Here is a 21290-nt window from a genome sequence, read left to right as displayed (position 1 = left end):
GAGCAGAGTCTGAAGAGCTATAGAACTTTGATTTCATCCTCTTATACTCTCAACTTATCCATACCAATAGGGGGAGCTGCAACATTTCTAATGAGAGAGAAATGGGATTTACCTACTGTAAGGCTGATCACTGTCTTAAGAAGCATTCCTTACCATAATGACGACTGCTCAGTGTACTAGTAAGTGTATGTACTCAGCCTGGAACAATTAACTCAGGAGTTTCTATCTGTGACGATCTGATCTCATACATCGTTTTTTTAAAGAAAGTGTAAAGATGTATAATCCTTGAGATATTCTGGTCATTGCTTTTCATTAGTGCTTTCATTAAGGCCTCCTGTAGCTCAGTTGGTAGGGCATGGCGCTTGCAACGCCAGGATTGTGGGTTCGATTCCCACGGGGGGCCAGTATGAAAAATGTATGCACTCACTAACTGTAAGTTGCTCTGGATGAGCGCGTCTGCTAAATGAATAAAATGTAAATGTAATTAACCCAAGGTATTAGACTATGATTTCAAAATGTTTCACATCATCAAAGTTCTGATATATAATCATTCGGGGCTAGACTGAAAGTAGACGACAATGTAATAACATTTTATTATATTTAATGAGACGTAATAGATGCATTTATTACGTACATGTTGTTCACGTTCATGGCTATGGATGGTTAAATTCTTAAGTTCCCATATATTACATTATAAATTGAAGGGATGGATGATCAAATAAATTAGTAATGATAAAGATAACATTGCAAAATGATCAGAAAAGTTGGTTTCGTATTATGTGGTTTGATACTAAGCCCATAACCGGCATAAATGTGAATATACAGTTGAAGTCGGAAGTTTACATACACCTCAGCCTCTGGATGTCACCTCTCACTGATCTATGTCAGCCTTACACTAGCCAATAGGGGAAAAAACTCCACAGTCCCCAACCCTACTAAGAACTGGGAAATCTAATCATGGCCTGTGTCTTTCAGTGGGGCTTTTCCATGTCAAAACATTCCACTTCTCTTGGTAGTCGCCCCCCACTGAATTGGGGCATTGAGACAATGTGTAAGTTACTAAACCACTGCCACGCACACATACAGTTGAAGTCGGAAGTTTACATAAACTTAGGTTGCCGTCATTAAAACTCGTTTTTCAACCACTCCTCAAATTTCTTGTTAACAAACTATAGTTTTGGCAAGTCGTTTAGGACATCTACTTTGTGCATGACACAAGTAATTATTCCAACAATTGTTTACAGACAAATTATTTCACTTATAATTCACTTTATCACAATTCCAGTGGGTCAGAAGTTTACATACACTAAGTTGACTGTGCCTTTAAACAGCTTGGAAAATTCCAGAAAATGATGTCATGGCTTTAGAAGCTTCTGATAGGCTAATTGACATAATTTGAGTCAATTGGAGGTGTACCTGTGGCTTTATTTCAAGGCCTACCTTCAAACTCAGTGCCTCTTTGCTTGACATCATGGGAAAATCTAAAGAAATCAGCCAAGACCTCATAAAAAAAGTATAGACCTCCACAAGTCTGGTTCATCCTTGGTAGCAATTTCCAAATGCCTGAAGGTACCACGTTCATCTGTACAAACAATAGTATGCAAGTATAAACACAATGGGACCACGCAGCCGTCATACTGCTCAGGAAGGAGACGCGTTCTGTCTCCTAGAGATGAACATACTTTGGTGCGGAAAGTGCAAATCAATCCCTGGACAACAGCAAAGGACCTTGTGAAGATGCTGGAGGAAACAGGTACAAAAGTATCTATATCCACAGTAAAACGAGTCCTATATCGACATAACCTGATAGGCCGATCAGCAAGGAACAAGCCACTGCTCCAAAACCGCCATAAAATAGCCAGACTATGGTTTGCAACTGCACATGGGGACAAAGATCGTACTTTTTGGAGAAATGTCCTCTGGTCTGATGAAACAAAAATAGAACTGTTTGGCCATAATGACCATCGTTATGTTTGGAGGAAAAAGGGGGTCGCTTGCAAGCCGAAGAACACCATCCCAACCGTGCAGCACAGGGGTGGCAGCATCATGCTGTGGGGGTGCTTTGCTGCAGAAGGGACTGGTACACTTCACAAAATAGATGGTATCATGAGGAAGGACAATTTTGTGGATATATTGAAGCAACATCTCAAGACATCAGTCAGGAAGTTTAAGCTTGGTCGCAAATGGGTCTTCCAAAAGGACAATGACCCCAAGCATACTTCCAAAGTTGTGTCAAAATATCTTAAGGACAACAAAGTCAAGGTATTGGAGTGGCCATCACAAAGCCCTGACCTCAATCCTATAGAAAATTTGAGGGCAGAACTGAAAAAGCGTGTGCGAGCAAGGAGGCCTACAAACCTGACTCAGTTACACCAGCTCTGTCAGGAGGAATGGGCCAAAATTCACTCAATTTATTGTGTGAAGCTTGTGGAAGGCTACCCGAAACGTTTGACCCAAGTTAAACAATTTAAAGGCAATACTACCAAATTCTAATTGAGTGTATGTAAACTCCTGACCTACTGGGAATGTTAATGAAATAAATAAAAGCTGAAATAAATCATTTTCTCTACTACTATTCTGACATTTCACATTCTTAAAATAAAGTGGTGATCCTAACTGACCTAAAACAGGGATTACTTGGATTAAATGTCAGGAATTGTGAAAAACTGAGTTTAAATGTATTTGGCTAAGGTGTGTGTAAACTTCCGACTTCAACTGTATAGCTAACAATCTTCAATATAGGCTTGAATGAATCAAGGATTTGAACTCATGCCTATATGCATATTGGAGAAAAGTGCTGAATTTGGATCTCACGGTACTGACCTGTGTTGGGAGCAGAAGCATCATGCAACACATTCTTTTGGGCACTGATGGCCAACTTTTATATACAGTGGGGAAAAAAGTATTTAGTCAGCCACCAATTGTGCAAGTTCTCCTACTTAAAAAGATGAGAGAGGCCTGTGATTTTCATCATAGGTACACGTCAACTATGACAAACAAAATTAGAAAAAAATAATCCAGAAAATCACATTGTAGGATTTTTAATGAATTTATTTGCAAATGATGGTGGAAAATAAGTATTTGGTCAATAACAAAAGTTTCTCAATACTTTGTTATATACCCTTTGTTGGCAATGACACAGGTCAAACGTTTTCTGTAAGTCTTCACAAGGTTTTCACACACTGTTGCTGGTATTTTGGCCCATTCCTCCATGCAGATCTCCTCTAGAGCAGTGATGTTTTGGGGCTGTCGCTGGGCAACACGGACTTTCAACTCTCTCCAAAGATTTTCTATGGGGTTGAGATCTGGAGACTGGCTAGGCCACTCCAGGACCTTGAAATGCTTCTTACGAAGCCACTCCTTCGTTGCCCGGGCGGTGTGTTTGGGATCATTGTCATGCTGAAAGACCCAGCCACGTTTCATCTTCAATGCCCTTGCTGATGGAAGGAGGTTTTCACTCAAAATCTCACGTTACATGGCCCCATTCATTCTTTCCTTTACACAGATCAGTCGTCCTGGTCCCTTTGCAGAAAAACAGCCCCAAAGCATGATGTTTCCACCCCCATGCTTCACAGTAGGTATGGTGTTCTTTGGATGCAACTCAGCATTCTTTGTCCTCCAAACACGACGAGTTGAGTTTTTACCAAAAAGTTATATTTTGGTTTCATCTGACCATATGACATTCTCCCAATCCTCTTCTGGATCATCCAAATGCACTCTAGCAAACTTCAGACGGGCCTGGACATGTACTGGTTTAAGCAGGGGGACACGTCTGGCACTGCAGGATTTGAGTCCCTGGCGGCGTAGTGTGTTACTGATGGTAGGCTTTGTTACTTTGGTCCCAGCTCTCTGCAGGTCATTCACTAGGTCCCCCCGTGTGGTTCTGTGATTTTTGCTCACCGTTATTGTGATCATTTTGACCCCACGGGGTGAGATCTTGCGTGGAGCCCCAGATCGAGGGAGATTATCAGTGGTCTTGTATGTCTTCCATTTCCTAATAATTGCTCCCACAGTTGATTTCTTCAAACCAAGCTGCTTACCTATTGCAGATTCAGTCTTCCCAGCCTGGTGCAGGTCTACAATTTTGTTTCTGGTGTCCTTTGACAGCTCTTTGGTCTTGGCCATAGCGGAGTTTGGAGTGTGACTGTTTGAGGTTGTGGACAGGTGTCTTTTATACTGATAACAAGTTCAAACAGGTGCCATTAATACAGGTAACGAGTGGAGGACAGAGGAGCCTCTTAAAGAAGTTGTTACAGGTCTGTGAGAGCCAGAAATCTTGCTTGTTTGTAGGTGACCAAGTACTTATTTTCCACCATAATTTGCAAATAAATTCATTAAAAATCCTACAATGTGATTTTCTGGAGAAAAAAAATCTCAATTTGTCTGTCATAGTTGACGTGTACCTATGATGAAAATTACAGGCCTCTCCCATCTTTTTAAGTGGGAGAACTTGCACAATTGGTGGCTGACTAAATACTTTTTTTCCACACTGTACTTGATATTATGTGTAATATAAATCTTCTCCATTTTCATTGTGCAAGTGGATAACTAGGGGGCACACAACGGGCATGTTGAAAAACTGTGATGACAATCTCTCTGAAAGTGTTAGTTGCTGTGGATAACACCATGTTTAACAAGATCATGCTAATGGTAATGTTATGATGGAATTTGAATCCTTGTTGACAGATTGCCCTAACAGGCTCTCCCATGGCACATGATGATAAACAATGCAATCACCTCACCCAGACCGTGGTCACACCTTTGTGACTCAACCAGCTGTCAGTGGCATGTTATGTTGACCGAGTGTGACAGTGTGGTGAGGAGTGACAAAAAAACACATTCTCCGCCACACACACACACACACACACCTCCTGTGACACTTTGAATGCTGCATCTCTCCTCTTCACACTTCCCAGCCATTCCAGAGGCTTTTACCGCCCACTCCGTTTCTCTATCTCACAGCTTTATTCCCCAGGTGCCACATTCTCTCACCCCACCACTAGACCTGTGTCATCAATCCTCTATCCCTCTTGCTCCCCCCCCCCCTACCTTTGCCGTTCAGTACCAGCAAAAGTCCTATTAACCCCTTGCAATGCTCTATGTTGCCTTTGAATAATTGAAAGTACCTCCTGTCAGAGTAAAAAAGCACATTCATAATGGATGGGATAGGACTTATTTTAAAGGTGGAAGAGCCCATTGAATAATGCAGAATCGTAGTAAAGACACCTGTTGCGCTCAAGTGTCTCGGAGCTGTGCCTCACTCTTTAAGATGCTGTAGGCAATTTTTTTCCAGTGAGGACAAGCGCCACATAGAGTGCTAATTACAGAAACAAAGTTTGCTCTCATACTTTGACACACGCACACACAGAAACAGGAACACATAGATACTAGACACACACACACACACACACACACACACACATTCAATGCAACACCTCAGGAAGAGATCATAATCTCATAATGGTGATATTTGGGTAACACTTTATTTGACACCTAGCGTCATAACAAGTTATGACATGGTCATAACCACGATATAACAGCTGACATAACTTGTCATATCCTGTCATAATATGGTCATAACACCATAGCCTACTTCTAAACAATATGTTTATGTTTATAGTATGTTTATGTTTTATAAAGTATTCTGAAAGTGAACATATTTAATTATAATTGTAATTGTGAACACATTACTGATGACAGGGATGAATGCAGGAGCAGATTTCAGGAGCAGGACAAGACACCGTCTTTGTTACTGATGACTGACATAAGCACATTTATACAATGGGTGGGTCTAATCCTGAATGCTTATTGATTAAAAAGCATTCCAGCTGGTGTCTCTTCCACAAGTTACCGCCGGCTAAATCTATGACATTAAAATGCCTATTTACTCTGTTCCATCTGATTGCGCAATTCACTGTCTCATTAGCCCAGCCAGGCAATTTCTAAACTTTATCTCCACTATAAAAAGCATCTAGACATTATCTCACTTTTTTTTTTTGACTAACATTTCGTTTTCAACAGCGGAGATTTGTATAAACCTTGCGGTCTGTCTCTCCGACATTTGCAACATTGTTTCAATATTCTAATTCGATCTCCAGCTGTCGCATAGTAATGAACGTGTCGGGAGTTTACATTTTCTTACTTTACAGCCTGATTAAATTGTTTTGTTTTTTCCTCATCAATCTACACACAATACCAATGACAAAGCAAAAACAGTTTTTTTTTTTTTTTGCAAATGTAGTAAAAAGAAACAACTGAAATATCACATTTACATAAGTATTCAGACCTTTTACTCAGTACTTTGTTGAAGCACCTTTGGCAGCGATTACAGCATTGAGTCTTCTTGGGTATGACGCCACAAGCTTGGCACACCTGTATTTGGGGAGTTTCTCCCATTCTTCTCTGCAGATCTTCTCAAGCTCTGTCAGTTTGGATGGGGAGCGTTGCTGCACAGCTATTTTAAGGTCTCTCCAGAGATGTTCGATCGGGTTCAAGTCCGGGCTCAGGCTGGGCCATTCAAGGACATTCAGAGACTTGTCCCGAAGCCACTCCTGTGTTGTCTTGGCAGTGTGCTTAGGGTCGTTGTCCTGTTGGAAGGTGAACCTTCGCCCCCAGTCTGAGGTCCTGAGCGCTCTGGAGCAGGTTTTCATCAAGTATCTCCCTGACTTTGCTCCGTTCATCTTTGCCTCGATCCTGACTGAAAAACATACAGTGAGGGAAAAAATATTTGATCCCCTGCTGATTTTGTACGTTTGCCCACTGACAAAGAAATGATCGGTCTATCATTTTAATGGTAGGTTTATTTGAACAGTGAGAGACAGAATAACAACAAAGAAATCCAGAAAAACGCATGTCAAAAATGTTATAAATTGATTTGCATTTTAATGAGGGAAATAAGTATTTGACACCCTCTCAATCAGAAAGATTGAGAGGGTCCCAGGTGTCATTTATACAGGTAACGAGCTGAGATTAGGAGCACACCCTTAAAGGGAGTGCTCCTAATCTCAGCTTGTTACCTGTATAAAAGACACCTGTCCACAGAAGCAATCAATCAATCAGATTCCAAACTCTCCACCATGGCCAAGACCAAAGAGCTCTCCAATGATGTCAGGGACAAGATTGTAGACCTACACAAGGCTTGAATGGGCTACAAGACCATCACCAAGCAGCTTGGTGAGTAGGTGACAACATTTGGTGCAATTATTCGCAAATGGAAGAAAGACAAAAGACCTGTCAGTCTCCCTTGGCCTGGGGCTCCATGCAAGATCTCACCTCATGGAGTTGCAATGATCATGAGAATGGTGAGGAATCAGCCCAGAACTACACGGGAGGATCTTGTCAATGATCTCAAGGCAGCTGGGACCATAGTCACCAAGAAAACAATTGGTAACACACTACGCCGTGAAGGACTGAAATCCTGCAGCGCCCGCAAGGTCCCCCTGCTCAAGAAAGCACATATACAGGGCCGTCTGAAGTTTGCCAATGAACATCTGAATGATTCAGAGGAGAACTGGGTGAAAGTGTTGTGGTCAGATGAGACCAAAATCGAGCTCTTTGGCATCAACTCAACTCGCCGTGTTTGGAGGAGGAGGAATGCTGCCTATGACCCCAAGAACACCATCCCCACCGTCAAACATGGAGGTGGAAGCATTATGCTTTGGGGGTGTTTTTCTGCTAAGGGGACAGGACAACTTCAACATATCAAAGGAACGATGGACGATGGCCATGTACCGTCAAATCTTGGGTGAGAACCTCCTTCCCTCAGCCAGGGCATTGAAAATGGGTCGTGGATGGGTATTCCAGCATGACAATGACCCAAAACACACGGCCAAGGCAACAAAGGAGTGGCTCAAGAAGAAGCACATTAAGGTCCTGGAGTGGCCTAGCCAATCTCCAGACCTTAATCCCATAGAAAATCTGTGGAGGGTGCTGAAGGTTCGAGTTGCCAAACGTCAGCCTCGAAACCTTAATGACTTGGAGAAGATCTGCAAAGAGGAGTGGAACAAAATCCCTCCTGAGATGTGTGCAAACCTGGTGGCCAACTACAAGAAACGTCTGACCTCTGTGATTGCAAACAAGGGTTTTGCCACCAAGTACTAAGTCATGTTTTGCAGAGGGGTCAAATACCAAATTTCCCTTATTAAAATGCAAATCAATTCATAACATTTTTGACATGCATTTTTCTGGATTTTTGTGTTGTTATTCTGTCTCTCACTGTTCAAATAAACATACCATTAAAAATTATAGACTGATCATGTCTTTGTCAGTGGGCAAACGTACAAAATCAGCAGGGGATCAAATACTTTTTTCCCTCACTGTAGAGGTAAGATGAAAATCGATTTTGAGACATGGTCGGGGCGGCAGGTAGCTTAGTGGGTAAGAGCGTTGTGCCAGTAACCGAAAGGTTGCTGGTTCTAATCCCTGAGCCGACTAGGTGAAAAATCTGTCGATGTGCCCTTAAGCAAGGCACTTAACCCTAATTGCTCCTGTAAGTCGCTCTGGATAAGAGCGTCTGCTAAATGACTTAAATGTCTTAAATGTAAATGTAAACATGTGTTGTAGTAGTTTAGCATACTCTTTTCAAATTAATTCTAAATTCCTGTTCTTTTTTGAAGATTTCTCACATAAACAAGCATATCTCTGTGAAATGTCAATGGAGCACTGAGTGTATACCAAGCTTTTTATTTTCAAAAGCCATTTTATTCAGCTCATGTAATGCACATTTTTGCTTTTTGCGACCCATGGAAACAACTTTGTTGACATAGCGGTGCAGGTTTCTCATAACCACTTTTGAGGATTTAAAATTTTGTTGTCATCATCTTCAAAGCTCAGTGCTTATTATCGGATGCATTAGGTTACGAAATCCGACTTTTTGGATATCATTTTAATGATATGTTAGAGAAAGACCCCACTGAACAATTCAGAACATGAATAATCATATTTGTCTTGGTAAAATGTATGTTATTACATAAGGAAGTGAAATTGCATCACCGAAGTGCGTTTTAATCCACTCTGGGCATAGTGGGTGTACACCCTATATTATGGCAATAGCAAACACTTTCACACGTTCTCAAATGCATTACAATCCCGTTTCCTGAATGTTTTCATGACATACCTAAGCTATCTCTCAACTATTCATGTAGCTAGCTAGTTAACAGTTAGCTGCCATCTAGTTAGTGTTTGTTTAGCTAACATTAGCTACCCTATTACTAAAGATGCATCAGCAATTGTGGGTTCGATTATAGGCTCAAAATGGCCAGAAACAAATGACTTTCTTCTGAAACTGGTTAGTCTATGGTTGTTCTGAGAAATGAAGGCTATTCCATGCGAGAAATTGCCAAGAAACTGAAGATCCCATACAGGCGACTCCGGGATGCTGACCTTCTAGGCAGTTGCAAAGAAAAAGCCATATCTCAGACTGCCCGTCTTAATCTTTTATTTTTATTGGCCAGTCTGCAATATGGCTTTTTCTTTGCAACTCTGCCTAGAAGGTCAGCATCCCGGAGTCGCCTCTTCACTGTTGACGTTGAGACTGGTGTTTTGCGGGTACTATTTAATGAAGCTGCCAGTTGAGGGCCTGTGAGGCATCTGTTTCTCAAACTAGACACTAATGTATTTGTCCTCTTGCTCAGTTGTGCACCGGGGCCTCCCACTCCTCTTTCTATTCTGGTTAGAGCCAGTTTGTGCTGTTCTGTGAAGGGAGTAATACACAGCGTTGTACGAGATCTTCAGTTTCTTGGCAATTTCTCGCATGGAATAGCCTTCATTTCTCAGAACAAGAATAGACTGATGAGTTTCAGAAGAAAGTTATTTGTTTCTGGCCATTTTGAGCCTGTAATCGAACCCACAATTGCTGATGCTCCAGATACTCAACTATTCTCAAGAAGGCCAGTTTTATTGCTTCTTTAATCAGCACAACAGTTTTCAGCTGTGCTAACATAATTGCAAAAGGGTTTTCTAATGATCAATTACCCTTTTAAAATGATAAACTTGGATTAGCAAACACAACGGGCCATTGGAACACAGGATTGATGGTTGCTGATAATGGGCCTCTGTACGCCTTCCTGTAGATACAGGAAAAAAAAGAGGACTGAGCACGCCCCCATTCTCATCGACGGGGCTGTAGTGGAACAGGTTGAGAGCTTCAAGTTCCTTGGTGTCCACATCACCAACGAACTATCATGGTCCAAACACACCAAGACAGTCGTGAAGAGGGCACGACAAAGCCTATTCCCCCTCAGAAGACTAAAAAGATTTGGCATGGGTCCTCAGATCCTCAAAAAATTCTACAGCTGCACCATCGAGAGCATCCTGACTGGTTGCATCACCGCCTGGTATGGCAACTGCTTGGCCTCTGACCGCAAGGCACTACAGAGGGTAGTGCGTACGGCCCAGTACATCACTGGGGCAAAGCTCCCTGCCATCCAGGACCTCTATACCAGGCGGTGTCAGAGGAAGGCCCTCAAAATTGTCAAAGACTCCAGCCACCCTAGTCATAGACTGTTCTCTCTGCTACCGCACGGCAAGCGGTACCGGAGTGCCAAGTCTAGGTCCAAAAGACTTCTCAACAGCTTCTACCCCCAAGCCATAAGACTCCTGAACAGCTAATCATGGCTACCCGGACTATTTGCACTGCCCCCCCACCCCATCCTTTTTACGCTGCTGCTACTCTGTTAAGTATTTATGCATAGTCACTTTAACTCTACCCACATGTACATATTACCTCAACTACCTCAACTAGCCGGTGCCCCCGCACATTGACTCTGCAACGGTACCCCCCTGTATATATAGCCTCCCTACTGTCACTTTATTTTACTGTATATATAGACTCCCTACTGTCACTTTATTTTACTTCTGCTCTTTTTTTTCTCAACACTTTTTTTGTTGTTGTTTTACTCTTACTTTTTTTGTTTAAAATAAATGCACTGTTGGTTAAGGGCTGTAAGTAAGCATTTCACTGTAATGTCTGCACCTGTTGTATTCGGCGCATGTGACCAATAACATTTGATTTGATTTGATTTGACATTCCATTAAAAATCAGCCATTTCCAGCTACAATAGCCATTTACAACATTAGCAATGTCTATACTGTATTTGTGATCAATTTTAGGTTATTTTAATGGACAAAAACAAGGACATTTCTAAGTAACCCCAAACTTTTGAAAGGTAGTGTATGTCACAACAGGTCTAAATATACAGTATCTCACAAAAGTGAGTACACCCCTCACATTTTTGTAAATATTTGAGTATATCTTTTCATGTGACAACACTGAAGAAATGACACTTTGCTACAATGTAAAGTAGTGAGTGTACAGCTTGTATAACAGTGTAAATTTGCTGTCCCCTCAAAATAACACAACACACAGCCATTAATGCCTAAACCGCTGGCAACAAAAGTGAGTACACCCCTAAGTGAAAATGTCAAAATTGGGCCCAAAGTGTCAATATTTTGTGTGGCCACCATCATTTTCTAGCACTGCCTTAACCCTCTTGGGCATGGAGTTCACCAGAGCTTCACAGGTTGCCACTGGAGTCCTCTTCCACTCCTCCATGATGACATCACGGCGCTGGTGGATGTTAGAGACCTTGTACTCCTCCACCTTCCGTTTGAGGATGCCCCACAGATGTGCAATAGGGTTTAGGTCTGGAGACATGCTTGGCCAGTCCATCACTTTTACCCTCAGCTTCTTTAGCAAGGCAGTGGTCGTCTTGGAGGTGTGTTTGGGGTCGTTATCATGTTGGAATACTGCCCTGCGGCCCAGTCTCCGAAGAGAGGGGATCATGCTCTGCTTCAGTATGTCACAGTACATGTTGGCATTCATGCTTCCCTCAATGAACTGTAGCTCCCCAGTGCCGGCAGCACTCATGCAGCCCCAGACCATGACACTCCCACCACCATGCTTGACTGTAGGCAAGACACACTTGTCTTTGTACTCCTCACCTGGTTGCCGCCACACACGCTTGACACCATCTGAACCAAATAAGTTTATCTTGGTCTCATCAGACCACAGGACATGGTTCCAGTAATCCATGTCCTTAATCTGCTTGTCTTCAGCAAACTGTTTGCGGGCTTTCTTGTGCATCATCTTTAGAAGAGGCTTCCTTCTGGGACGACAGCCATGTAGACCAATTTGATGCAGTGTGCGGCGTATGGTCTGAGCACTGACAGGCTGACCCCCCACCCCTTCAACCTCTGCAGCAATGCTGGCAGCACTCATACGTCTATTTCCCAAAGACAACCTCTGGATATGACGCTGAGCACGTGCACTCAACTTCTTTGGTCGACCATGGCGAGGCCTGTTCTGAGTGGAACCTGTCCTGTTAAACCGCTGTATGGTCTTGGCCACCATGCTGCAGCTCAGTTTCAGGGTCTTGGCAATCTTCTTATAGCCCAGGCCATCTTTATGTAGAGCAACAATTCTTTTTTCAGAGGGTTCTTTGCCATGAGGTGCCATGTTGAACTTCCAGTGACCAGTATGAGGGAGTGTGAGAGCGATGACACCAGATTTAACACACCTAATCCCCATTCACACCTGATACCTTGTAATACTAACGAGTCACATGACACCGGGGAGGGAAAATGGCTAATTGGGCCCAATTTTGACATTTTCACTTAGGGGTGTACTCACTTTTGTTGCCAGCGGTTTAGACATTAATGGCTGTGTGTTGAGTTATTTTGAGGGGACAGCAAATTTACACTGTTATACAAGCTGTACACTCACTACTTTACATTGTAGCAAAGTGTCATTTCTTCAGTGTTGTCACATGAAAAGATATACTCAAATATTTACAAAAATGTGAGAGGTGTACTCACTTTTGTGAGATACTGTATGTATAATGACAGACTTTTGACAATGTTATGACAGGTTATGTCAGCTGTTATAACGTGTTGCGATGCTAGGTGTCAAATAAAGTGTTACCGATATTTGTGTTATGACATCTCCTCCCACCTCTAGCGCTGAACATTTTATTCACCACCCATCTCTTATGTGATTTCCAATTCCAGCTAATATTAAAACAATCCACCTTTTAAAATATGAATTGTGATTTGTGACCATATCAGCTCTGATTTAAAATTCTACTACATTCTTTCTGCCGCTTTTTCTTTACTTTCTGTCTTTTTTTGCACACTGCCCTTGGGTTATTTGAAAGGCACTTCCGATCCAATGTATTATTACTTCACAGGAATGGAAGCACAATTCTAATGTTGCAGGTTCAAGCTAAGTCACATTTAAAAAAAGTAATAAACAGACATAATGAACTGAATATTCATGCTATAGCATAGAGCTTGCAAGGAAAGCTAGTTTTCCCCTGAGAGAAAAAACAATAAATAAAAAATGTATCTGAAACTAAATGTAAAAGGGAAAAGGCCTGTCACAGTCCAGACGTTTCTATCCCAAAACTTGACACATTTGATAAAAGCCAGTTGGAGGGGATGGGTGAGAAAATGAATGGCTGGAAAAGCTTTGTCAATTGTTTCCCACTGTGCGACAGACTGAAGATCTCTGTCTGTGCCTGGGGTCACAGTCACTGCCGACAGCACACCTGGCGCGGGAGATACCGTCAACTCTTATCTAGAGAACGGAGACGTGTGTGTGTGTGTGTTTCTTGGTGTGTGTGTGTTTGATTGTTGAAAACTTGTGTGTATGTGTCTGGCTGTGTTTGTTGTAGAGTAATGTGGAGGAAGTGAAGAAAAATGAACGTGATGTGACTGATAAAGTGGCTTTGCTCGACACTCTTGATTCAACATCTACTATCTGACCCCCTGATGTGGTCCAACATCCTGTACTTTGTCGTTAAGTTACTACACTCAGTGGTCTCTCAGCCCATTGGAACTATGTACATTCACCTCCAAAATTATTGGCACTCTTGATAAAGACGAGCAAAAAAGACTGTATGAAATAAATAATTCAAATACTGAGGTATATTTTATGCTAAAACAATTGGGGAAATTGTATTATTTTATACTAACTGCATCTTCCAGCAAGACAATAACCCCAAGCACCACACATCAAAACCCACAAAGAAATTGTTAATTGACCACAAAATTGGCCATCTCAGTCTCCGGACTTGAACCCTATTGAAAACCTGTGGTTTGAATTGAAGAGGGCAGTCCATAAGCACAGACGAAGGATATCAAGGATCCGTCAAGATTCTGTTTGGAGGAAGATCCCTCCCAATGTGTTCTCCAATCTCATAAAATATTTTAGAAAAATGCTTAGTGTCATGATCCTCGCAAGGGGAGGTTGCTGGAATATTGGTTTTATTAAATTACCCCCTGAATTATTTCATTTCATATAGCCCTGGTGCCCTACTGTATCTGGATTAGATGCTGTATCCTCTGTTTTATCACAATACATTCTTGTAACATCAAATTATCAATATTTCAATAAGAACATATTCAAACAACCCATCTCAAAAACTGCAGAGACATCTAAAAATGTATAATTATAGGCTACATGTTCTTGAATGTAAAGTTTTGTGCATGCAGCAGGTATACATTTCATGTGTGGCTCAGTTGGTTGAGCATGGCGCTTGCAATGCCAGGGTTGTGTGTTCAATTCACACGGGGGACCAGTATGAAAAAATATGCCCTCTACTGTAAGTCGCTTTGGATAAGAGCGTCTACTAAAATGTATACTAGTGTTGCAGTATTGAAACTGGTCTCGGTCTACTTCAGAGTCCGCATTTTGAGTGTCTCGTCTCGGACACAATTGTACTCATTACAGATAACTTCTATGGTCTCGAATTGAGTCAAGTCAGAGATCAGGGGCCAGATATATCATGCATCTCAGAGTAGGAGAGCTGATCTAGGATCAGACTTATATTTTGACATGACGAAAGCAGAGAGGAAATGGGTCTACAACAGACCCTCGTTTGTCTGTTTAATAATATGTTCCTTTGGATATTTTGTCGCAAATTCCCTGAGGTATAAGGACCTCCTGAACTGTCACCTTGCCGCGGTGGAGAGGCTTGTGTACTCCAATGACCCTGAGAGCTAAGATGGAGGGGGTGTATACCCCCGGCAGGTGCAACCATGTTGGACAGGTCGAAGGGTAGGAGGCAGACAAAACAGGCTGGTCCTCCAGGTTGGGGGTTGTGCATGGGGGAGTCCTATATTTTCTCTCTTCCTATGTTTAAGGTAATTTAGACTATATTGCTAATAATAATGAGGATACTTTACTTTTGCTATATTTTTTTTACATTTTAGTCATTTAGCAGACGGTCTTATCCAGAGTGACTTACAGTTAGTGAGTGCATACATTTTCATACTAGCCCCCCGTGGGAAACAAACCCACAACCCTGGCGTTGCACACGCCATGCTCTACCAACTGAGCTACAGGGGACTATATTTAGCGTATTTCTTTCTTCATTACCCACCCTAATTTATTAATCTGAAAACTTAAATTTATAGGTCTCAAGGAGTAAATGGTTATTTATTTTATGTTTTTATTTATTTATTTTTCTTAATACCTTAAGACCGTAAAAATATGCTACTTAAGAAACTTCATAGATAAGGCTGCCACTCACCATTATGCTGCAACCCTGTTATGATAGTGCAGGGCGGGGGGAACCAGGGAGGGGGAGAATGGCTCACAATAATTGTGATGGTGACTGTACATGTTGCTGAATGTCTAAAACAAGAAGCACTTCTCCAGAGTTTTTGTGTGCAGGGTTTATGGTTCTCGTCTGAGCTCAGCAGGGTGGATCCCACCACTGCCATCAACTACCACCAGCTCCAGCTCAGGCATCACAGATGTCACAGGACAGTTTAATGCAAAAGGGTTAATCATTTATAAGAGACGCTCCAGTCGCTCTGAAAGGTCCATGAAAGGTCCCCTCTGTTTACAAAATTGGTAACAGGGAAGTCGAGTGAGAAGGGGGTCAAAACCTAGACATGCAAAATAATGCCAGACTGGTATTTAACTAATGACCAGGTGAAGGTTACTATTCGAGAAGAAAAACGGTCATCCCTTTTCAATAGCAGAGTACTGTACACACTAGTTGTGGACAGATGTGCTGTTCTTGCAGGTTCATTATGTGGGTTAGGTTGAACTTGTTAAATCAAGGTGTACACCGTAATCTTTGTGACCTGCATTGTGGACACCTGGGGCCTCATTTATAACCGCATAACCGATTTCACACAAAATCTCAGCGTGCGTCATTTCTGAAAAGTCTGCACACATACAAAAATATTGAGATTTATAAACTTGCCACACGCCATACATGCGCATGTTTCCAGTTATAAATCAGACCTGTCATTTACATTTAAGTAATTTAGCAGACGCCCTTATCCAGAGTGACTTACAGTTAGTGAGTGCATACATTTTTCATACTGTCATAAAACTGTGCGCGCGTGAATGAGCGTTCAAATTTCTCCTGGAAAACGCCCTCCATTCACCTTTTATGGGGACAATAACAGCCTTTATTTGCTGTATAATGTGGAACTATTTGGAATAAGGTCACGGCAGTTTTTAAAAGAAAGAGCAATGGCCATTTTTATCACATTTCTGTAGAGGTGTAGGCAGAATGTTTTTATATTTTACACTGACCTTTTCAAACTAAACATGCATGCTGTCTATAGCGAGTGCCTGTCCGTGTATTCTGCACGATTGATTGTATATTCAATACAATTTAAAAGTAGGCTAAATGCTACAGCCCACACTTCTATGCAAAAGACGAATTGTTGTTCAATATTTAGTTTATCAATACATTATTGGGTTTCTATGTCCTGCCTTGGTGTAGGCTTTGAGATTAAATAGCCAATGATGTCACGCACAGTGTAGCCTACCCATACTGTCAAATATTTGACATAAGCTACCGGTCTATTGACTGTGTTTGCAGAATGTTTTAATATTTTGCAGTAATTTTTGCTGTATCTGGCAAAGTACTGTGTCAGTTTCTGAAAGAGAAAACAATGACAAATTGTCATGGACCTGTCAGCAGAACATTTGAATTCAACAATATTTTACATAGACTTTTCCCCAAACCTAAATATTATGGACTGCCCGCGAATTCTGAAACATTGTCTAGGGCAGGGAACTCTGGGTAGTTCCTTACTAATTAGTGACCTTAATGCATCAATCAAGTACAAGGGAGGAGTGAAAACCCGCATACACTTGACTCTCCGTGGAATTAGTTTCTGTGGTCTAAGGTTTGCGGGTAGGTGAGCACATTCTCACGTCAAGTTAAATTTTTATAAATGCCAACTTTTGCATGAAAACTGGCACATACACATTTTGAGGTATATTTTGTACGTACGGTTTATAAATGAGGCCCCAGGGCCTTGCTGTGTTTATACGTACAGTCTGTTGTAATTCTTCACACTTGTTCTTATTCATAATGAATTGCAGAAGACCTGCAATATTAATAGGCCTCAGAGCTCAGGGGGACGCATTTAAAAATCCAGATGAAGAGATGGGTGAAGGTGACAGAATAACCTGTGTATAAAGAACCTGGGTTGGGCACCATGACAGTTCAGGTTAACTTTGACACTCTTCATGAGAGAAAGGCCAGACCCAGTATGGCCCAAGAATCTAAAACGTACAATACTGTTAGAAAGCCACAAGTAATATTAATGAGCCATATCCGATGCTGTACGGTATACATTTTAGGACACACTCAGCCTCACGCCAACAGCACAGCATTATACTGATTCTGGTCCTCTGTAGCTCAATTGGTAGAGCATGGCGCTTGTAATGCCAGGGTAGTGGGTTCGATCTCCGGGACCACCCATATGTAAAAATGTATGCACACATGACTGTAAGTCGCTTTGGATAAAAGCGTCTGCTAAATGGCATATTATTATTATTATTATATTCTATACCCTGCAGTACCCTAGACTTCCTATAGGTGGGGTCCCCAAAAGTTCAGGTACATGATTGGCAGTTTGGTCATGGATGCTGCTCCTCAATGATGTATGAAGGACTGTTCTGTTCTGTCTGGGACATGGCAGACTCAGAGGAGAAACGGGAACAGTAGTTGCTTTCAGGAAAGTCTAGGAACTTGTGACTTCAAAGGACTGATCGGGAGAACATTCTTGGTTTGTACAGTTCCTCAACAGTACGCAGCACATTTCGGATAAATCATTTTAGATAAGGGATTAAGGAGCACTGAGACAGTTTTGAGCACTGGCAAAAGTGCATTTTAATAAACAAACTGAGGTTGATGTTGTTAAGAAGCGGGAGTTGCTCTGTATTTGAAGAGAATTGGAAATAGATTGCTGCTAATCTTGTGTGCAGGTCTTGCAAACCACTTCAGACAAAGCAGATACAGGAAATTCAGTCACCACCAGTGCCTAAAGTGAGTGACCTATAATTCTTGCCAACGACTGTGAACCTTAGTTTCCACAGATCCTTAAAGTTATTAGATGTAAACCTAGCAGTGGAAACAGGGAATTGTATGCACATTTCAGGGAACAAGTTGGGTGTTTGACACCTACACTACTTATCTTACAGTTCCGTTTTCTATTGACACAAATGAGGTGACTTGTGACCACCATTCCTGTCTAACCTAGCATTTCAAGTTTGTCTTGTACTTGTTCACAGGAAATGTTGATGGAGACCTTTCCAGTTGATTTTGATCCAATAATCCAATCAAGACAGTTTCTTGAGTAGAGCCAGAGCAACAGTCTTCAAAACACTACTAGGGAGTAGTGAAAGAGGAGTTGGTTACAGCTCGGTATATTTGGCCCATACATTGCTATGCTGTCATGACCCCTGATGGAGTAGAATTCTAGATGTTGCATAGATCGAAAAGGGCAGCACTGCAAAGTTTGAACCTCACATTTGACCGACATGATTGGCCAAATATGATGATTTAGGTCTGGGCTAATAATGGCAATTTCAGCACTCCTGAGGAGTCCCAGAATTCATTAGCAGTGTTGTCAAGCCCTGTTACCAAGAACAAAATCTGCATTCGTCTCCGTTTCTCAAAAAAATGTAAGCTGGCAAACCTCGAGACACTGTGTCATCTCCAATAAATACGACAAAGTATCATGTCCATTTATCAGTGAAATTAACAAAAGGAGGGCATGTTGTTTTGTAAGCATGGTGCATGGTCTTCATCCAGATGTAAAAAAGAAAATATCTCTCCTATCTCTACTTGATTCAGCACTGCTGCCAGAATGGATTATTGGTTTCAGAGATTAGCCCACAAATATAGAGCTGATGTCATGGCCCCTTTCATTCAGAAATACCCTTTTATTGAATTACGAGCACTTCGGCATGGCTATTACACAAACATGACTCATGAGTTTCCTAGCTAAAGAAGGAGATTGAAAAACCCCACCATGTTGACTGTTTTACCTCCGTTAGGCATACTCATTTCGAGCCTGCTTCAGTTTAATGTGATTGCTTCAACAGATGTATCACCTTTGTTTTCAGTGAATTGTAGGTGTGAAGTGTCTACGAATTAGTTCCAACATCTGTGTGTGTACTCTCTGAATGTTTATGACACTAAAAGGATTGGGGTATACAATTTGATTAGTACAAACTGTAAAAGGAGTACAACAAAGATAACAGGGGATCTTCTGAATTTTTTTGAATGTTTTAAATTGGGTTGCAGATTGATGACTGTCAGTGCTTGGTTTACTAAATCTGACCCGTTTCAGGAAATGTTTTATGTGTTTTTTTGGCAGAAATGCCTTCTGGAACATTTGAACTTTCATGTGCCTTAATAGCAAACTTGTATACCATCTGTAAATACAAATAAAGTTGTTAAATTACGAGCCTCGTCGGTTTAGCCACAGAAATAGACATGAACCTTCCCACTAGCCATGATTGGCTGAGATAATGGGCTGGACATGCCAAGTGGGCTTGACATGCCAAGAGATGAGTTTCAGATTGGTCTGCGGTGTAGCATCTTGTGTCTATAAAATGAGCTGCTCGTTATGCGTAGATACTCCTTTCTACTGCAGTTTTTTTTGAAAGATATAACGTTAGCCATGGAGAACTGCAAATATGTTGCTACTGCACTCAATAACACTGCTGCCCTGAATTTATCAGGCGCTATCGACAAAGGTCACTGGGAAAAAGTTGTGATGGACTACTTTCTGGAGGATGATCGTGCCATGCTGACTTTCACTGACTCTGAAAATGAATCAGACGTTGAGGAAATCCCTGATTTAGGTAAAAACATTTTCATTGAAGAAGACATTGTAGAGTCTTCTGATGACAGTGATGGGGAAGAAACGGCGATCAACAGTGTTGTTGTCATGGAAGAAGTTGACCAAGTTTTGAAGTCAGTGGAATGTCTGGTAGAAGCAAAGTATGATAAGGAGATTAATATAATTCTGGCATTTGATTGCAAATGCATACGGAGTCGAAAAGAGAACACAGAAGGCTGATGATCTGATCATTCTTATGGCATTGCACACGGTCAGTGTGAACCAGAGTCACCTTACCGATAACTGCACCTGTACACAGCCCATCTGAAATTAGCCCACCCAACTACCTCATCCCCATATTGTTATTTATTTTGCTCATTTGCACCCCAGTATCTCTATTTGCACATCTATCATTCTAGTGTTAATACTAATTGTAATTATTTTGCACTATGTTCTATTTATTGCCTTACCTCCATAACGTGCTACATTTGAACACACTGTATATATATTTTCTGTTGTATTTTTGACTTTATGTTTTGTTTTACCCCATATGTAACTCTGTGTTGTTTTTATCGCACTGCTTTGCTTCATCTTGGCCAGGTCGCAGTTGTAAATGAGAACTTGTTCTCAACTGGCTTACCTGGTTAAATAAAGGTGAAATAAAATAAATAAATACAAATCGGACATGGTCTCTACAAGCTGTCAAGTGTTCCACAGGGATGCTGGCCCATAGTGACTCCAATGTGGTCGGGGGGGGGGGGGGGACCCCTTTAAGTATATAGATATTTTTTTATAAAAATGATTTGATAAAATATACAGTTGAAGTCGGAAGTTTACATACACTTAGGTTGGAGTCATTAAAAGTCGTTTTTCAACCACTCCACACATTTCTTGTTAACAAACTATAGTTTTGGCAAGTTGGTTAGTAATTTTTCCAACATTTGTTTACAAATAGATTATTTCAATTATAATTCAGTGTATCACAATTCCAGTGGGTCAGAAGTTGACTGTGCCTTTAAACAGCTTGGAAAATTCCAGAAAATGATGTCATGGCTTTAGAAGCTTCTGATAGGCTAATTTACATAATGTGAGTCAATTGGAGGTGTACCTGTGGATCTATTTCAAGGCCTACCTTCAAACTCAGTGCCTCTTTGCTTGACATCATGGGAACATCAAAATAAATC

This window comes from Coregonus lavaretus, assembly GCF_964263955.1.
Source record: "Coregonus lavaretus genome assembly, chromosome: 6".
Taxonomy (NCBI): domain Eukaryota; kingdom Metazoa; phylum Chordata; class Actinopteri; order Salmoniformes; family Salmonidae; genus Coregonus; species Coregonus lavaretus.
The sequence above is the reverse complement of the archived record's forward strand: the minus strand, read 5'-3'. Positions refer to the sequence as shown.